Below are 21586 nucleotides of genomic sequence, written 5' to 3'. Positions count from 1 at the left end.
GACCATGTCTAGTCCAGTTCTGGCCAGGAGTTTGCATAATGCATTTTGCAGTCACGTGACCGCTGTTCCCCCGGGGCTGACACCAGACAATCCTCACAGCGCTAAGTGCATGCAATGTGAGGATTCACAAGTCTGCAGTCACACAGAGTGATTACAGCCTTATCATTTTAGACAAGAGAAAACCTTTAACCTTTTCACGACATATGACATACGTATATTTGTTGATAGGGAAAAACATCATCAATTGTAGGCATCAATTTAATAAATATCAAGGTTGACACGTGACTTTGTCCAAGTTTTTAATTTTGGCCCTCTGTGTATTTGAATTTGCCATCCTGATCTACAGTACAGACCAAAAGTTTGGACACACCTTCTCATTTAAAGATTTTTCTGTATTTTCATGACTATGAAAATTGTACATTCACACTGAAGGCATCAAAACTATGAATTAACACATGTGGAATTATATACTTAACAAAAAAGTGTGAAACAACTGAAATTATGTCTTATATTCTAGGTTCTTCAAAGAAGCCACCTTTTGCTTTGATGACTGCTTTGCACACTCTTGCCATTCTCTTGATGAGCTTCAAGAGGTAGTCACCGGGAATAGTTTTTACTTCACAGGTGTGCCTTTTCAGGTTTAATATGCGGGATTTCTTGCCTTATAAATGGGGTTGGGACCATCAGTTGTGTTGTGCAGAAGTCTGGTGGATACACAGCTGATAGTCCTACCGAATAGACTGTTAGAATTTGTATTATGGAAAGAAAAAAGCAGCTAAGTAAAGAAAAACAAGTGGTCATCATTACTTTAAGAACTGAAGGTCAGTCAGTCCGAAAAATTGGGAAAACTTTGAAAGTGTCCCTAAGTGCAGTGGCAAAAACCATCAAGCGCTACAAAGAAACTGGCTCACATGAGGACCATCCCAGGAAAGGAAGACCAAGAGTCACCTCTGCTTCTGAGGATAAGTTTATCCGAGTCACCAGCCTCAGAAGTTGCAGGTTAAGAGCAGCTCAGATTAGACACCAGGTCAATGCCACACAGAGTTCTAGCAGCAGACACATCTCTACAACATCTGTTAAGAGGAGACTTTGTGCAGCAGGCCTTCATGGTAAAATAGCTGCTAGGAAACCACTGCTAAGGACAGGCAAGAAGCAGAAGAGACTTGTTTGGGCTAAAGAACACAAGGAATGGACATTAGACCAGTGGAAATCTGTGCTTTGGTCTGATGAGTCCAAATTTGAGATCTTTGGTTCCAATCACCGTGTCTTTGTGCAACGCAGAAAAGGTGAACAGATGGACTCTACATACCTTGTTCCCATCGTGAAGCATGGAGGAGGAGGTGTGATGGTGCTTTTCTGGTGACACTGTTGGGGATTTATTCAAAATTGAAGGCATACTGAACGAGCATGGCTACCACAGCATCTTGCAGCGGCATGCTATTCCATCCGGTTTGCATTTAGTTGGACCATCATTTATTTTTCAACAGGACAATGTTCCCAAACACACCTCCAGACTGTGTAAGGGCTATTTGACCAAGAAGGAGAATGATGGGGTGCTAAGCCAGATGACCTGGCCTACACAGTCACCAGAACTGAACCCAATCGAGATGGTTTGGGGTGAGCTGGACCGCAGAGTGAAGGCAAAAGGGCCAACAAGTGCTAAGCATCTCTGGGAACTCCTTTAAGATTGTTGGAAGACCATTCCTGGTGACTACCTTTTCAAGCTTATCAAGAGAATGCCAAGAGTGTGCAAAGCAGTCAACAAAGCAAAAGGTGGCTGCTTTGAAGAACCTAGAATATAAGACATAATTTCAGTTTTTTCACAATTTTTTGGTAAGTATATAATTCCACATGTGTTAATTCATAGTTTTGATGCCTTCAGTGAGAATGTACAATTTTCATAGTCATGAAAATACCGAAAAATCTTTAAATGAGAAAGTGTGTCCAAACTTTTGGTCTGTACTGTATACTCTGCTAACATAGCTGCATTATGCTGCATCTACTAATTTTAATGAAATGCCCTCACCATAAGTAGCTAACAAATCATCCATCCGTTCATCTAAAGATCTGCATCCTAATGTGGGTTACTTACATTCTGTGACCCTGACACTGTAGAAAGTGACATTTTCTCAAACTATATTGCTAAGAATCATTTTGACAATAATGTAGTGCAATTAGCATTTAGTGATGAATGAATGCTAGTTAAGGGAATTTGATTATAATGAACGAAGCTCTGAATAGATCACCTTTAAAGAGCAGCTTGACTCATAAATTTTATTCGTTTGCATTTTTCCTTCAGAGAGACTCTACCTTGTACTTTATCCTTTCTTCTTGTGCTCTACTACTAAGTATACTCCCAGCAAACTGTACAAATTCCCTATTGTGCTAACATTTGGATTCTTATCTACAGACGTTTTATGTGCTCCTTTGTGTGCCATTTTTATTAGGAAAAAATAAGATGCTTCAGCCACAGAGAGAATTTATGCATAGAATTTTGGCTGAATCATCTCTTTGGAAAATACGTAGTATAGCGCAGAAGTTAATTTGAAGCATAAAGAAAGGAAAAGTTACTCAACTAAAAGTGGTTTAGTCTTCATTATAACAAAGGAGACTCTGCAATATTATATCAACTTCACAATTTTCAAGGACAACATCTGCGAGGAGTTTGTATGTTCTCCCCGTGTTTGTGTGGGTTTCCTTCAGGTAACTCGGTTTTCTCCCACACTTCAAAGACATATTGATGGGAAACTTACACTCACCGGCCACTTTATTAGGTACACCTGTCCAACTTCTTGTTAACACTTAATTTCTAATCAGCCAATCACATGGCGGCAACTCAGTGCATTTAGGCATGTAGACATGGTCAAGACAATCTCCTGCAGTTCAAACCGAGCATCAGTATGGGGAAGAAAGGTGATTTGAGTGCCTTTGAACGTGGCATGGTTGTTGGTGCCAGAAGGGCTGGTCTGAGTATTTCAGAAACTGCTGATCTACTGGGATTTTCACGCACAACCATCTCTAGGGTTTACAGAGAATGGTCCGAAAAAGAAAAAAAATCCAGTGAGCGGCAGTTCTGTGGGCGGAAATGCCTTGTTGATGCCAGAGGTCAGAGGAGAATGGGCAGACTGGTTCGAGCTGATAGAAAGGCAACAGTGACTCAAATCGCCACCCGTTACAACCAAGGTAGGCCTAAGAGCATCTCTGAATGCACAGTGCGTCGAACTTTGAGGCAGATAATAATAATAATAATAATAATTTTATTTATATAGCGCCAACATATTCCGCAGCGCTTTACAACTTATAGAGGGGACTTATACAGACAACAGACATTACAGCATAACAGAAATCACAGTTCAAAACAGATACCAGGAGGAATGAGGGCCCTGCTGCTCGCAAGCTTACAATCTATGAGGAAAAGGGGAGACACAAGAGGTGGATGGTAACAATTGCTTTAGTTATTTGGACCAGCCATAGTGTAAGGCTCGGGTGTTCATGTAAAGCTGCATGAACCAGTTAACTGCCTAAGTATGTAACAGTACAGACACAGAGGCTATTAACTGCATAAAGTGTATGAGAACATGATGGAGGAACGTGATTATGTTGTTGTTTTTTATTAATAGGCCACACAGGGATAATTAGGTTAATGCGTTGAGGCGGTAGGCCAATGGGCTACAGCAGCAGAAGACCACACCGGGCACCACTCCTTTCAGCTAAGAACAGGAAACTGAGGCTACAATTTGTACAAGCTCATCGAAATTGGACAGTAGAAGATTGGAAAAACGTTGCTTGGTCTGATGAGTCTCAATTTCTGCTGCGACATTCGGATGGTAGGGTCAGAATTTGGCGTAAACAACATGAAAGCATGGATCCATCCTGCCTTGTATGGAGCATCTTTGGGATGTGTAGCCAACAAATCTGCGGCAACTGTGTGATGCCATCATGTCAATATGGACCAAAATCTCTGAGGAATGCTTCCAGCACCTTGTTGAATCTATGCCACGAAGAATTGAGGCAGTTCTGAAGGCAAAAGGGGGTCCAACCCGTTACTAGCATGGTGTACCTAATAAAGTGGCCGGTGAGTGTAGATTGTGAGACAGCAATAATAATGTCCGTAAAGCACTATGGACTATGATATCGTGATATAAGCAAAGCATAATGATGAAAAGAAGGCATATGTAAGTTTGGTTGATACTGTATAGGTATACACAACTTGGCTGCCAGGGTTACCTCAGGATAGAAGGAGGAAACCAAAACTCTTATTGATATGGGTTAAAGAAGAAGTCTCAGCATTTTTTTTCACCGTTTGCATGTGGTGTAAGTGTTAAAATACTTAACAATTACTGCCTCACTGTTTTCTAGTGGAGCTTCAGTAATCTTCTAGACCGCCTGACCTGTCTTCAGCTTTGCTGACTCATACGCCACCTCCACTTAAAATGGTATTACCATCTCCAAAATCCTATCCCAATATGTAGTAGGTGTAATAATAATAATAATATTAGCAAATACCTCCAATTAGAAATATAGTTTAGTTTTCTTGATTCGCTATGTCTCTTTTCTCATGTGCAGGCATTGCAGCACCTTAGGAATCCATAATTACGACCACTAGCAACTAGCTGACTGTAACAAATGGAAACGGAGGCACAGATGTAGAAATTCACAGTCATATTTATTGAAGTTAAATGTGGAACCACTAGACCACGGTCCAGGGGGCTCCAAAGAGGGCGTTACTGCGTGAGCCCCAGAAACCAGTAGAAAGTCCCCTCGAACAGTGACAGAATGGAATGTCTGGAGGACACGGGTGCTACCTTCAGTTAGACCCTGTACTCGTGGCGGCAGTCCCACCGGATGCTGCAGAGCTGACCTGAAGATACTGGGTGTTCGAGTAGAAGCTGGTACCAGGAGTACTGGCGTAGTCTGGAAGAGTGGCAGGCAGACAGGCGGGACTAGACGGGTCCAGCGTAGTGCGAATGCTGTCCAGAATAACCAGGTAGTAGGTAGCAAAGGATCTGTGGAGACAGACAGTGTAAGCGGGGTACTTGGCAGATACTATAGAAACAGAAGCGCATGTAAACAGGAACCGGAAGTTAGCAACAGTAAATACTTGTTGCTCTGGCACCCCCCTATGGTGGAGGGACTAGAAATAGTAGCCAACCACACACTATTGGTTAGAGGCAACTTTTGGAAAATGCGCACTGTCTCTTTAAGAGACCGGGAGTGAGCGTGCATGCAACCTAAGGACCCTGCCTGGGAACCTGCTGGCCACATGCCAGGAAGCAGGAGAGGAAGGAGGGGCAGGGGCTGCATCCAGACAGCGTGGAGCCGGCACAGGGCGGGAGTCCCGACGGAGACCCCTTGGAGGTACAGGAAGCAGACAGGGTGTAACACTGACTATCGCTATATCAGTCGTAACCATGCATACCTAAGGTCCTGCATTGCCTGCAAATAAGGAAAGAGACAGAATAAAAAACTATACTACATTTCTAATTGGAGGTATTTGCCAATATTATTATTATTACACCTACTACATATTGTGATAGGATTTTGGAGATGGGAACACTCCTTTAAGGATGATTGTTCCTTATCCAGTTTAAGTCTATGGGACTGAGGATCCATAGACTTGCATTCACAAAGTGACTTCTGGTCCACACCTAAACCCCTGTGTGAGCCAGACTGTGGTTCAGAAGAGGGCAAAAACATTGCTGCAACTCTTTTAAAGTATGTGTATTACCAAAGAGACATTATATTTTATTGCTTGTTTTACTGTTTTTGTAGATATTTCTCAGTTTTTTTAAGTAACAGGTGAAGTGAATAACCAGTCAGGGGTATGGAGTGCCACAAGTGGCCAGTGACTAATTACTGGAATACCAAATACAAAAATAGAACCTTGACCAGAGCATCACTTTGCCACACGGTCTTGCCTTTTTGCAATAAGGCATGCTGATGCCATCTCTTCTTGAGGCAAGTGAAGCATACATACCTTGCCTTTCACATGACACAAAAGAAAAAGTTATGTCAGAAAAGGTCACATCCTTCCACAGCTGCTTAGTCCATTTCTGATGCTCACATGGCAGTTGTACAGTAGATGCTTACTGCAATCGATAAGGATCAACAAGGCAAGCTACTGGTGCTGTGCATTCTGTTTTTTTACACCTGACTATTAGAGCCAGCATTAACTTTTTAGGACAGTAGCTCTTCTGTGAGATCAGACCATGCAAACCACTCAGCACAAAGACAAAGGCATGCAGGCGAAATGCTCTTCGGAATTTGGCAACTACAAGGTTTATACTGTCCATTCTATTTATACCTTCATACTTCTAAGCCACATGTTTGCATATATTCCTATAACACTGTATATACTGATATTTTATATTTTTAGGTCTATTACATATTTGCCTCTTTTGTGTTGTGGTGCCATTCAATGGATGACTCACATTAGATCTGTGTCTTTCATATTTTCTTCAATTTAATTAAGTTCCATTGTTTTATTATTGGCTCTACATGCACTTTTTTTTCTTGTAGGCTTCATATTTGTGTAGTGCTGAGCCACTATTTTCCATGGTTTTATAGCAATATTGTCCCTATTGCAATATGGCCCTATAACAGTGGGCAACACTTCTTATGAGATTACAATAAAACTGAGACCAACCAAGTGCATAATAGGTTCACCATGGTAAAAAAAAATAGAACTGATGCATATCTGAATTTAAAAAGCTTAATTTTTACTAATAAACCATGTTAAAAAAACAATTAAAATCAGAATAAGGTGCTAGATAGAAAGAGGGACTTGAGCTCAAAATATTATATAATCATAATATTATATTAGCGAACAAGCAAAAAAACTGAAAATTCAATAAATCAGGCTGTGTGTCACAAGTAGGCTGACATATGACCCTATTTTAGTCTGTCACGCTGGCTAACCTTAATTTTATGTCTCACAGTTTGCCGCAAACGCTGGAAGATACTATAATCTTGCATAAGGCTGGAGTCACACTAAACGTATAAAAAAAAAAAATCGCATGAATGTCATGGAAGTGTCATGCGAGTACAATCTGATTTTTCACACACAGCATCCGATTTACATCCGAATCCTGTGTGATTGCTATCCGACTGCAATGCGACTTTAACATGAGCTTTTACATAGAGCAATTCTGTAAGTTATTTACAGATCGTTTTCAAAGGAAATATTCTTCAAAATGCACACATATATAAAATCCATTTTCCAGGAAACTGCTCATGTAGTAATGCTCGGACCTAACACCCATAATGTGGTGGTGCATCCTATTATGGGTGTCAGGTCCGAGCATTCCTACATGAACAGTTTCCTGGAAAGTGGATTGGTCAATGTGGGCCAGTTGAATGGCCACCAAGCTCTCCCAATCTGACCCCCTTAAGACTTTTATCTTTGGGGACATCTGAAGGCAATTGTCTATGTTGTTAAGATACAAGATGTGCAGCATCTAAAGCAATGGATACTGGAAGCCTGTGGTAGCATTTCTTCTGTGGTGTTGCTATCAGTGTGTCAAAAGTGGGAGAAGAGGGTTGTGTTGACAATCCAACACAACGGCCATTACTTAGAACACATTTTATAAGTGGTCATAAACTTGTAAATAACTCATGATAGAATAAAGTTATGTTAAAGCCAAGCACACCATTGTTTTTCTTGTGAAATTCTCAATAAGATTGAGGTGTCACATTGATGTTTTCTCGCATAGCACTTGGCCATATTCTACGGTAGTGTGCCTACAGCCTAGCAATTAAAGTGCAACGTGCCACTATTAAAATAGTGCAAATGATAATTTTTTTCAACCCTATGAACTAGAAGTTGCAGATTGAGGCCCAAAATACAGATAGCTGTTGGCAGGTGTCAAATCGGGAATTTCATTGCCAACTAGTATCGCTGAGAGCTGCCACAAACAAAATCATCTCCTGCAGCATTTTCTCTACCTAATACAAAAGATGGCATGCTTAATGTCTTAACAATAATATTCCAAACTCATTAGCCTAAACTAGTGAAAGCTAATAGCCATTTTTGCTGGGTTGCAAAAATCTGAGTAGTGAAGTGCAAAATGCTGGAGCACATATAATCAAGCTCTGATAAAGATCTGTAAGATCGAAACGCGTTGCTCGTTTCCTACTGTGCCATGGAGAGTTACTCAGTTTATGTTTTTACTATGGATTAATTAAAGATTTGAATTTAAAAAAAACATCTTTGGAGCTGGAACGAACCCCTTCTTTCTTTTTTCTACTCAATACTACGTGGATCAACGTGGAAGTTCCGTGCACCTGCTGAGGCTGCCTGGTGAGCTGGCGTTTTGTTTCTTATTTTGTGTCCACATATAATCATGCCAGATATAATGATAACAGGTTCTTATGTTTCATATGTTGATAAAAGTTGCAGTAAATCAGGAAATTGATAGTATGAATAATGTTATTTTACCTGTACAGTAGATTGCTATAAGAAAATGAAAAGGGCCCCTGCCCTCAGCACCGATGTGCACATTTTGCCCTGCTTCTTCGCCTCTCCCAGAATTCTTTCCATGCTTGCTTACAACTTCTGCACATTGTGGTATGTACACACAACAAATGTGCAGAAGTGTTAGACAGGTTTGGAAAAAAATGGTGCAAAGTAGGAATGCTTTAAAAAAATGTGTTAATGGTACACACACACACACACACACACACATATATATATATATATATATATATATATATATATATATATTACACACACAGTATATATATATATACACTCACCGGCCACTTTATTAGGTACACCATGCTAGTAACGGGTTGGACCCCCTTTTGCCTTCAGAACTGCCTCAATTCTTTGTGGCATAGATTCAACAAGGTGCTGGAAGCATTCCTCAGAGATTTTGGTCCATATTGACATGATGGCATCACACAGTTGCCGCAGATTTGTCGGCTGCACATCCCAAAGATGCTCCATACAAGGCAGGATGGATCCATGCTTTCATGTTGTTTACGCCAAATTCTGACCCTACCATCCGAATGTCGCAGCAGAAATCGAGACTCATCAGACCAAGCAACGTTTTTCCAATCTTCTACTGTCCAATTTCGATGAGCTTGTACAAATTGTAGCCTCAGTTTCCTGTTCTTAGCTGAAAGGAGTGGTACCCGGTGTGGTCTTCTGCTGCTGTAGCCCATCTGCCTCAAAGTTCGATGCACTGTGCGTTCAGAGATGCTCTTAGGCCTACCTTGGTTGTAACGGGTGGCGATTTGAGTCACTGTTGCCTTTCTATCAGCTCGAACCAGTCTGCCCATTCTCCTCTGACCTCTGGCATCAACAAGGCATTTCCGCCCACAGAACTGCCGCTCACTGGATTTTTTTTCTTTTTCGGACCATTCTCTGTAAACCCTAGAGATGGTTGTGCGTGAAAATCCCAGTAGATCAGCAGTTTCTGAAATACTCAGACCAGCCCTTCTGGCACCAACAACCATGCCACGTTCAAAGGCACTCAAATCACCTTTCTTCCCCATACTGATGCTCGGTTTGAACTGCAGGAGATTGTCTTGACCATGTCTACATGCCTAAATGCACTGAGTTGCCGCCATGTGATTGGCTGATTAGAAATTAAGTGTTAACAAGAAGTTGGACAGGTGTACCTAATAAAGTGGCCGGTGAGTGTATATATATATATATATATATATATATATATATATATATATATATATATATATACACATATATGTGGGTGTGGTGGGTCCCTGGCTGCTGGCTTTTATAAGGTAAATATATCTTATGGTGTGCATTTAGGTTTTATCATTAATATATATTTCAGCCTTGCAAGCGGTTGTGCGCTAGCACCTTTTTCACTTTTTTTGTATGCAATTAGACTTTTTTATACAAATACTATTAAGATTATGCACTTAATATTTATGTGGTGCCTGATCATTTTCTGCTTGCATTGTGAGCTGATGGATTGTATATTATGTATGTTCCAATACTTATTTAGTTTGAAAATATATATATTTTGGATATTTATTATTATTATAGCCCTTTCATGCACCTGATTTAAAACTATGCCACCTTGAAGCCATACCTGCCGCTTCCTTTCCTGTACTTGTTTTTCTTTTTCCAGTTATAATATTTTACGTGTTTTTTTTATGTGTTTGTGTATTGTAGTAAAAATAAATTTTATATTGTTTAACCAACCTTAAAAAGCATCAGTTTGGATGGGAGAGATTCTCTCTCTCTCTCTCTCTCTATATATATATACATATATATATATATATGTATATATATAAACACACACACATACGTACGTACGTACATACATACATATATGTATATATATATATGTATATATAGGTTAAAAAATTGGAACAGCATCAAACACAGTACCTTAACAAAGTGCACGCATCCCCAGCCAGCAATCTCAGAAAGCTCCTTGCAATAGTAGAAAAAAAAAGGGGAAACAGCACAGCAGACTTCCAGAAAAAAAGTGATGTTTATTGCCCAAATGGTGTGGCCATTATATATGTATGTATATATATATATATATATATATATATATATATATATATATATTAGAGTTGAGCGCCTTTTACTTTTTTCGGATTGAAAAGTCGGGGGCCGACTGAAACACGAAACCCAATGCAAGTCAATGGGGAATGGGGAAGTCGGCAGTGAGTGGAGGACAGGAAAACACCTACAGTGCCCATTTTAATGCCAAAGACATCAATTCTTATTACTGAAGCTTGTCAATCTTAATTTACTTTATAATAATAGTTAGGCATTGAAAACTGGGGGTCATTTGGCTAAAGTTGTGGGGGGGTAGGGCTGGCTCAAGATTTTCGTGGGCCCAGGAAACACGGAATACGTCACGGCGGTGGAGCAGGGAGAGGTAAGTATTTCAACTTTGCAAGTGCTGTGATCCTGAGCAAGCGGGGGGGCACACTCGTTGGCATTGGCACTGGCACAGGGCCCCTCATAGTACTGCGGTGTGTTTGACCACGGGTGGCGCCTCCCACCGGCAAAGACACTTTTGCGTACTATGAGGGGCCCTGTGCCAGTGATGTCGCCAACGAGTATGCCCCCCACCTGATGAAGGAACCTGCACTTTCATCTGCACCTTCCTCTTTGTCCCCGTGTAAGGTGGTATAGTATGCGGGAAGGGGAACCTGTTATGATCCTAGTGGTAGAGGATCTCAGGAGTTTCAGCTAAGTCCGCAAACACAAAAACCAGCTCATAGGGAGGTGGTAACTTGGCTGACCGCATACCTGATCCTAGCCCACAACTAAAAGCAGCCGGGGAACGTACCTACGTTGATTCTAGACGTCTCGCACCAGCCGGAGAACTAACTAACCCTTTCAGAGAAAATAAGACCTCACTTGCCTCAAGAGAAAAGTACCCCAAAGTTATATTACAAGCCCCCAACAAATAATAACGGTGAGGTAAGAAGAAAAGACAAACGTAAGAATGAACTAGATTCAGCAACGAGAGGCCCACTAAATAATAGCAGAAAATAGGAAGCGGACTTATGCGGTCAGCAAAAAACCCTACAAAAATATCCACGCTGAATATCCAAGAACCCCCACACCGACTAACGGTGTGGGGGGAGAATATCAGCCCCCCTTGAGCTTCCAGCAAAATCAGGAATCACATTTTGAACAAGCTGGACTAAAATGAGAGCAATGCAAATAAACAAAAATAAGAAAGCAGAACTTAGCTTATCTTGCAAAAATCAGGAGACCAGTAGACAGGAGAAAACAGACATGGACTGATTACATCGATTCCAGGCACTAGACTGAGAATCCAGGAAGTCTAAATAGGAACACCCAAGGCCTAACGAACCAGGTGAGTACCAACCTGGGGAAAGACAATCCAAGTGCCATACCGCTAGTGACCACAAGAGGGAGCCAAGAAGTATAGTTCACAACAGTACCCCCCCTTTAAGGAGGGGTCACCGAACCCTCACCAAGACCACCAGGGCGATCAGGATGAGCAGCGTGAAAAGCACGAACCAAATCGGCCGTATGAACATCAGAGGCGACCACCCAGGAATTATCCTCCTGACCATAGCCCTTCCATTTGACCAGATACTGAAGCCTCCATCTAGAGAGGCGAGAATCCAAGATCTTCTCCACCACGTACTCCAACTCGCCCTCAACCAACACCGGAGCAGGAGGCTCAACAGCAGGAACCACAGGCACCACGTACTGCCGTAACAAAGACCTATGGAACACATTGTGAATGGCAAACGACACCGGAAGATCCAAACGAAAAGACACCGGGTTAATGACTTCCAAAATTTTATAAGGACCAATAAAGCGAGGCTTAAACTTAGGAGAGGAAACCTTCAGGGGGACATACCGAGAAGACAACCAAACCAAATCCCCAACACGAAGTCGGGGACCCACACCGAGGCGGCGGTTGGCAAAACGCTGAGCCTTCTCCTGTGACAACTTCAAGTTGTCCACCACATGATTCCAAATCCGCTGCAACCTATCCACCAAGGAATCCACCCCAGGACAGTCAGAAGGCTCAACATGACCCGAGGAAAAACGAGGCTGAAAACCAGAGTTGCAGAAAAATGGCGAAACCAAAGTAGCGGAACTAGCCCGATTATTGAGGGCAAACTCAGCCAATGGCAAGAAGGTCACCCAATCATCCTGATCTGCAGAAACAAAACATCTCAAATAAGCCTCCAGCGTCTGATTAGTTCGCTCCGTTTGGCCATTAGTCTGAGGATGAAAGGCAGATGAAAACGACAAATCAATGCCCATCTTAGCACAAAAAGATCGCCAGAATCTGGACACAAACTGGGATCCTCTGTCAGACACGATATTCTCAGGAATGCCGTGCAAACGAACCACATTCTGAAAGAACAAAGGAACCAGATCGGAAGAGGAAGGCAACTTAGGCAAGGGCACCAAATGGACCATCTTGGAAAAACGATCACACACCACCCAGAAGACAGACATTCCTTGAGACACCAGAAGATCTGAAATGAAATCCATGGAAATGTGTGTCCAAGGCCTCTTCGGGACGGGCAAGGGCAAAAGCAACCCGCTGGCACGAGAACAGCAAGGCTTAGCCCGAGCACAAGTCCCACAGGACTGCACAAAAGAACGCACATCCCGCGACAAGGAAGGCCACCAAAAGGACCTAGCCACCAAATCTCTGGTACCAAAAATCCCAGGATGCCCTGCCAACACCGAGGAATGAACCTTGGAAATAACTCTGCTGGTCCATTTATCAGGAACAAACAGTCTGTCAGGTGGGCAAGGGTCAGGTCTACCAGCCTGAAATCTCTGCAACACACGTCGCAAATCAGGAGAAATGGCCGACAAGATTACTCCCTCTTTAAGAATACCAGCTGGCTCTGAGACTCCAGGAGAGTCAGACACAAAGCTCCTAGAAAGAGCATCAGCCTTCACATTCTTCGAACCAGGCAGGTATGAGACCACAAAGTCAAAACGGGAGAAAAACAATGACCAACGAGCCTGTCTAGGATTCAGGCGCTTAGCAGACTCGAGATACATCAGATTTTTGTGATCAGTCAAGACCACCACACGATGCTTAGCTCCCTCGAGCCAATGACGCCACTCCTCAAATGCCCACTTCATAGCCAACAACTCCTGATTACCAACATCATAGTTCCGCTCAGCAGGCGAAAATTTCCTAGAAAAAAAAGCACATGGTCTCATCACAGAACAACCAGAGCCTTTCTGCGACAAAACAGCCCCTGCACCGATCTCAGAAGCATCCACTTCAACCTGAAAGGGAAGTGAGACATCAGGCTGGCACAAAACAGGCGCCGAAGTAAACCGGCGCTTCAACTCCCGGAAGGCCTCCACGGCTGCAGGAGCCCAATTAGCAACATCAGAACCTTTCTTGGTCATATCCGTCAAAGGTTTAACAACGCTAGAAAAGTTAGCAATAAAACGACGGTAGAAATTAGCAAAACCCAAGAACTTCTGAAGACTCTTAACAGACGTGGGTTGAGTCCAATCATGAATAGCTCGGACCTTGACTGGGTCCATCTCCACAGTAGAAGGGGAGAAAATAAAACCCAAAAAGGAAACCTTCTGCACTCCAAAGAGACACTTTGAGCCCTTCACAAACAAAGCATTATCACGCAAAACCTGAAACACCATCTTGACCTGCTTTACATGAGAATCCCAATCATCAGAAAAAACCAGAATATCATCCAAATAAACAATCATAAATTTATCTAGATACTTCCGGAAGATGTCATGCATAAAGGACTGAAACACTGAAGGAGCATTAGAGAGCCCAAAAGGCATCACCAAGTACTCAAAATGACCTTCGGGCGTATTAAACGCAGTTTTCCATTCATCTCCCTGCTTAATGCGCACAAGGTTGTACGCACCACGAAGATCTATCTTGGTGAACCAACTGGCACCCTTAATCCGAGCAAACAAGTCCGACAATAGTGGCAAAGGATACTGAAATTTAACCGTGATTTTATTCAGAAGCCGATAGTCTATACAAGGTCTCAAAGACCCGTCTTTCTTGGCCACAAAAAAGAATCCCGCACCAAGAGGGGAAGAGGATGGACGAATATGTCCCTTCTCCAAAGACTCCTTTATATAAGAACGCATCGCGGCATGCTCAGGTACAGACAGATTAAATAATCGTCCCTTAGGAAATTTACTACCAGGAATCAAATCTATAGCGCAGTCACAGTCCCTATGAGGAGGAAGAGCACTGGACCTGGACTCACTGAATACACCGACGGGGAATCACAATGAATTCCCTGACAGCCCCAACTCGACACAGACATAGCCTTCCAATCCAAAACTGGATTATGGGTCTGTAACCATGGCAGACCTAAAACGACCAAATCATGCATTTTATGCAGAACAAGAAAACGAATCACCTCCCGATGTTCAGGAGTCATGCACATGGTCACTTGTGTCCAATACGGCGGTTTATTCTCCGCCAATGGCATAGCATCAATTCCTCTAAGAGGAATAGGATTTTCTAAAGGCTCCAGGACAAAACCACAGCGCTTGGCAAACGACAAGTCCATAAGACTCAGGGCAGCACCTGAATCCACAAATGCCATAACAGGGTAGGAAGACAATGAGCAAATTAAAGTCACAGACAAAATAAACTTAGGCTGCAAATTACCAATGGTGACAGGACTAACAACCTTTGTTAGGCGTTTAGAGCATGCTGAGATAACATGTGTAGAATCACCACAGTAAAAACACAACCCATTCTGACGTCTATGATTTTGCCGTTCAGTTCTAGTCTGAATTCTATCACATTGCATTGAGTAAGGTGTCTGTTCAGACAACACCGCCAGAGGATTAGCGGATTTGCGCTCCCGCAAACGCCGATCAATCTGAATGGCCAGAGCCATAGAATCATTCAGACTTGTAGGAATGGGGAAACCCACCATCACATTCTTAATGGCTTCAGAAAGGCCATTTCTGAAATTTGCGGCCAGAGCACACTCATTCCATCGAGTAAACACGGACCATTTACGTGCACCCGGCCCTGGACTCCTGTAAACTCACTGCCTGGTAAGCATCCCACCCCTAGGGGTTACCCATTATTATATTTTTACAGCACTATGCGGTTACTGATGGGATAACAAGTGGTTATGCACTTTATGCTAGATTGAGAGTGGAACTTGTGCTGTGCGTCTAAATGTTTGGGCACTCAGTTTTGGAGTCCTGCGGCTTCCCTTTGGGCTTTCCCCTGCTACTTTTTATGCACTTTATTGTATTTTGTTCTGTTTATTATCTATTAATAAAATGTTTTCTTTTTCTATACCTGATTGCTCTTTTTTCCTCCGGAGTTATTAAAGGATATTCTCAGTATAAGAAAGCTTGTGTGAGGTAATAGCATGTCAGTTAGGGTGTGTTAGTGGAAAGGCTGATGTCAGTCACATTACCTCTATGTGAGAGGATATAGAAACTGCCAGTTACAGACTATTTTCACCACAATAATGCCTCATAAGAAAAGGAATTCCATGGCACGAATGTCAGCTGATGCGAAAAGAAAAGCTGCATTACGGGCCAATGAAAAATGTGAAGACCGAGAAACAAGGCTGACACACATGAGAACAGCAGCTGTTTCCTCAAGAGCCAATGACCTTTCTGAGCAGAGGGAAGTGAGGCTTGCAGACAAGAGAACAAGAGCTGCTTCCTCAAGGGCCAATGAACTTACTAAGGAGAGGGAAAAGAGGCTTGCAGACATGAATACATTTTTATTAACACATTCCATTTTGCTAACAGCAGTTATTAACCCGGGCAAAGGCGGGTAGTACAGCTAGTATATATATATATATATATATATATATATATATTGCCTTGCAAAAGTATTCTGAGGGAAATTGCAGGGGCCCGGGTTATTAGCTCTCGCCCACCTAGTCCCCCCGTGACATTATATTCGGCCCTACAAAAAAAAAAAAAAAAGGTGGTTTCTTTTTTTTTTTGTGTTTTGTCATGGATCCCATGACTTCCATAACCCGCCAGTTGGAGGCGCTGTCCCTACAGGTCACGGAGTTGAGGGGGGCAGTACAGCAACAGGGACTAGCAGTATCTAATGTGCAAGCTAGAGTGATAGAAAGAGTTGCTGAGCCTAAATTTCCTTTGCCTGAAAAATTTGCTGGGGAACGCAGTAAATTTGTTTCTTTTCGTGAAGCTTGCAAACTATATTTCCATATGCGCCCGATCTCCTCAGGTAATGAGGCTCAGCGTGTGGGCCTGGTGTTGTCATTGTTAAGTGGGGATCCCCAAGCATGGGCGTTTTCTTTGCCATCTGATTCTGCTGCATTTGACTCTGTGGAGAGTTTTTTTTCTTCTCTTGGGAAAATCTATGATGAACCTGACAGAATGGCTCTGGCAGAATCTAAGATACGCTCTATTCACCAGGGGGAGCGAGTAGCAGAGGATTACTGTTCTGAATTCCGCTGCTGGGCGATCGATACCCAATGGAATGATCCAGCATTGCGGAGTCAGTTTATTCATGGGGTTTCTGGAAGGGTTAAAAAAGCCCTTCTGATGTACGAGACTCCTGCTTCTTTAGATTCCGCTATGAGTCTGGTTGTCCGCATTGATCACCGTCTGCGTCAGGGGGAGCATGAGACACCGCCTGTGGGTGAAGGTTTAGGTACACGTGAGGTTGCTGCAGGTGAACCCAAGGAGTCTATGCAAACCACAGGGGTGTCACATGTAAAGCGTCGAGCCCCAGAGATCAGGAAGCAGGGAGCCTGTTTTTACTGTGGTAAAATTGGTCATTTTATTAACATCTGTCCTCTGCTGACTAAGAAAAACGTAATGGCGGAAAACTTCTGAGCTCAGAGGGTGTGGAGGAGACCAATCTGAGCTTATGTATATCCTCCATGGTGGTTTCTCAATGCATGCTCCCTGCTAAGGTTTTTATCGCTGGCAGTGAGCTGCCAATTACTGTTTTTGTGGATAGTGGTTCAGCCACAAATCTCATTGATGAGGAGTTTGCGCGCAAAGCAGGTTTTAGTATTGAAAACCTGTCTCATCCTATTTGTGTGGTCACCATCAATGCTGCTCCTCTCTCTCAGGGGGAGATTACTGAATTTGTGGCTGAGGTGAAACTCCACATTGGGGTTCTTCATTCCGAGCAGGTTACATGTAAGGTGCTGAGGAATCTTCCTGCTCAGGTGGTTTTGGGTTTTCCTTGGTTGTCTATGCACAACCCGGTAATTGACTGGAAAACTCAGGACATAATTCAGTGGAGCGAGTTCTGCCAGGAGAATTGCCTGGCCACATGTGTGGCTGCGGTGACTTCAAGCGTTCCGGAGTCACTTCTGGATTTTGTGGATGTGTTCCCTGAGAAGGGTTGTTCAGAGTTGCCGCCACATCATCCCTATGACTGTTCTATCAGGTTTAAACCAGGGGCCAAATTGCCTAAAGCAAGGATGTTCAACATCTCCGGTCCGGAGAGACAAGCGTTAAAAGATTATATTGCTGAAAGCTTGAGCAAAGGGAACATCAGGCCGTCATCCTCGCCGGTGGCAGCAGGGTTCTTATTCGTGAAGAAGAAAGATGGCGGCTTACGCCCGTGTTTGGATTTCAGGGAGTTGAACCAGATTACGGTTCGTGATCCATACCCTATGCCACTGATACCAGACTTGTTCAACCAGGTGGCAGGTGCTAAGTGGTTTACCAAGCTTGACCTCAGTGGGGCGTACAACATCATAAGAGTCCGTCAAGGTGATGAGTGGAAGATGGCTTTTAATACCCCTGAGGGTCATTTTGAAAATTTGGTGATGCCATTTGGGTTGACTAACGCACCTGCAGTGTTCCAACATTTCATCAATGATGTGTTCTCGCATGTTTTGGGGAAATTTGTTATTGTGTACCTAGATGACATTCTCATATATTCTTGCGACCGTGATGCTCATTTAGATCATGTCAGGCAGGTGTTACAGCTTCTCAGAGAGAATAAGCTGTATGCTAAACTTGAGAAATGTGTATTTTTTGTTAAAGAGTTGCCGTTCTTGGGTTATATTGTGTCTGCTTCTGGTTTTAAAATGGACGCCGCTAAGGTGCAAGCGGTACTGCATTGGGAACGTCCTGATAACCTGAAAGCACTTCAGCGGTTCCTTGGGTTTTCTAACTACTATAGGAAATTTATCAAGGATCAAAACCCTTTGTTGTGGAAGTCGATGCGTCTGAGGTTGGTGTGGGGGCAGTACTATCTCAAGGCTCATCTTTGAGTGGTTTGCGTCCGTGTGCCTATTTCTCCAAGAAACTGTCGTCCGCCGAACGTAACTACGATATCGGCAACAGGGAGTTGTTGGCTATTAAGTTGGCCTTTGAGAAATGGCGACACTTCTTGGAGGGGTCGGTACATCAGGTTACGGTTATTACCGATCATAAGAATCTGCTGTATTTGGAGTCAGCCAAGCGTCTGTCCCCCAGGCAGGCTCGCTGGGCATTGTTTTTCACGCGGTTCAATTTTGTTGTCACTTACAGACCGGGGTCTAAAAACACTAAGGCGGATGCTCTGTCCAGGTGTTTTCCGGGGGAAGAACCTCGGGAGGATCCAGTACCCATCCTCCAAAAGGGTGTTGTTGTTTCGGCTCTCACTACCGAGGTTGAGGCTGAGATTGCCGAGGCTCAGGAGGAGGTACCATCTGAGCTTCCCATCAACAAATCTTTTGTACCGCTTCATCTCTGCTTAAAGGTTTTGGCGGAGCATCATGATGCTGTCCTGGCTGGCCACCCAGGGGTTAGAGGTACCTTGGAGTTGGTGTCACGTCGGTTTTGGTGGCCCAAGATCTGACAGGACTTGGTCTCATACGTGTCAGCTTGTACCACGTGCGCTAGGGCTAAGACGCCCCGCTCCTGTCCTGTTGGCACACTACTTCCTCTTAAGGTACCTAGTAAGCCATGGACGGAAATCTCCATGGATTTCATCACTGATTTGCCCTCATCAGCTGGGAACACGGTCATCTTGGTGATTGTTGATCGGTTTTCAAAAATGTCGCACTTTGTGTCTTTGCCTTCGTTGCCTAACGCTAAGACTCTGGCTCAGGTATTTGTGCAGGAGGTGGTCAGACTTCATGGGGTTCCGTCTGACATTGTGTCTGATAGGGGGTCTCAGTTTGGGGCAAAATTTTGGAAAGCATTTTGCTCACGGCTGGGGATCAAGTTGTCCCATTCTTCTTTGTTTCATCCTCAGTCAAATGGTCAGACTGAGCGTATGAACCAAAATTTGGAACAGTACCTACGCTGTTTTGTCTCTGATAACCAGGAGGAGTGGTCTACCTTTCTTCCTTTGGCTGAGTTTGCCATCAATAATCACCGCCAGGAGTCATCTGGGGAGTCTCCGTTTTTTTGTGTTTACGGGCTACAACCTCAATTTTGTACTTTGAGTCAGATGGGCTCTTCCGGCATTCCGGAGGAGGACCAGTTAGGAGCACAATTGTCGTCAGTTTGGAGGAGAGTTAAACAGCGCCTGTTGAGTGTGGGTGCCAGGTACAAACGTGTGGCTGACAGTAGGCGTGTGCCAGGTCCGGACCTGAGTGTGGATGACTGGGTGTGGTTATCCACAATAAACATAAGACTCAAAATACCATCCCTTAAATTGGGTCCACGGTTTATTGGTCCATTTAGGGTCACCGCCATCATTAACCCAGTAGCATACCGACTGGAGCTCCCTACGGTGTATAAGATACACAATGTGTTCCACAGGTCTCTTCTGAAGAAGGTGGTGGGTTCTGTGGACGTGGCACCTATGCCACCTCCAGTTTTGGTGGATGGTAACCTGGAATTTGAAGTCTCTAAGGTGGTTGACTCTCGTGTAGTGCGTCGCACTTTGCAGTACTTGGTACACTGGCGTGGTTATGGGCCTGAGGAGAGGTCCTGGGTACCAGCCTCGGACGTTCATGCGGATCGGCTGGTCAGGTTTTTTCATCGTCGTCATCCGGACAAGCTGGGTCCTATAAGCCATGAGGGCCCTGGGGTCCCTCGTAGAAGGCGGGGTACTGTCATGTCGGATGCCATTCAGACCAGGTCGTCCGACAGACAGCGGAAATTCCGCTTTTGACCACTATTTGATCATTGGCATCGGCTAGATTTTGTCTAGCTGTTCCGGGGTTAATTTACCTGATCCTCGGATTGGAAGCTGGGCCATGCCCATTGCCTTTAAATAGCTTTCCTGATCATTGGGCGTCGCCGATTATAGCTTCTGTCTTGCGTTGTTATCTCGGTCTGGAGTGGAGAGCTGGTTGTTGGAGAATCATTGCTGGTGGTGTATTTTTCTTTGTCTTATTTACTCCTTCCTATATTTGTGTTTATTTTGCCCTGCACATTTATAGTGTATTCCTGAGTGACTGCGGCGTGGTGTATATTTTCCTTTATCCTTGTCTGTGCTAACTGTGGGTATTGGTGTATTGCATTCACCGGGTGGAGGGTGGAGGTTTTCAGCCTAAGGTTGTAACAGGAGGCAGGGTGAGGTTCGAGGCCTGGACATGCACACCATCAGTGTAAACTTCAGGTAGAGGGTCAGTCAGCATTTCCCTAGTCTGAGGGAAATTGCAGTGGCCCGGGTTATTAGCTCTCGCCCACCTAGTCCCCCCGTGACACCCAGGGCCTGAAGGAGAGTCTCCTCTCCTCCAGACCCTGGGAACCATATGCACCGCACACTTCCGATTCCGATTTCCGATATCGCAAAAATACCGGAACCCGGTATCGGAATTCCGATACAGCAAATATTGGCCGATACCCGATATTTGCAGTATCGGAATGCTCAACACTACTAATCAGAGATGCAGCCAAGAGGCCCATGATCACTCTGGATTAACTGCAGAGATCTACAGCTGAGGTAGGACAGTCTGTCCATAGGACAACAATCAGTCATACACTGCACAAATAAGAAATCTCATCTCCTGAGATCTTGGTACCGAGATTTCTATCTGCGCATGCGCTGCCCCCTGGCGGCCATTTTCCCGGAGTCCACCACACAGCAAACCATGGAACTGCGGGGAGCTCTGACCTTTCACAAAATGTTGGCAGAGCCCCCAGCAGCACTGGACATCCCCACAGCAGTGCTGGCCACCCACAGCAGCGTCGGACACCCGCAGCGATGTCCAGCACATC

The sequence above is a fragment of the Ranitomeya variabilis genome, chromosome 2 (assembly GCF_051348905.1).
Source record: "Ranitomeya variabilis isolate aRanVar5 chromosome 2, aRanVar5.hap1, whole genome shotgun sequence".
NCBI lineage: Eukaryota > Metazoa > Chordata > Amphibia > Anura > Dendrobatidae > Ranitomeya > Ranitomeya variabilis.
Note: the sequence above shows the minus strand (reverse complement) of the source record.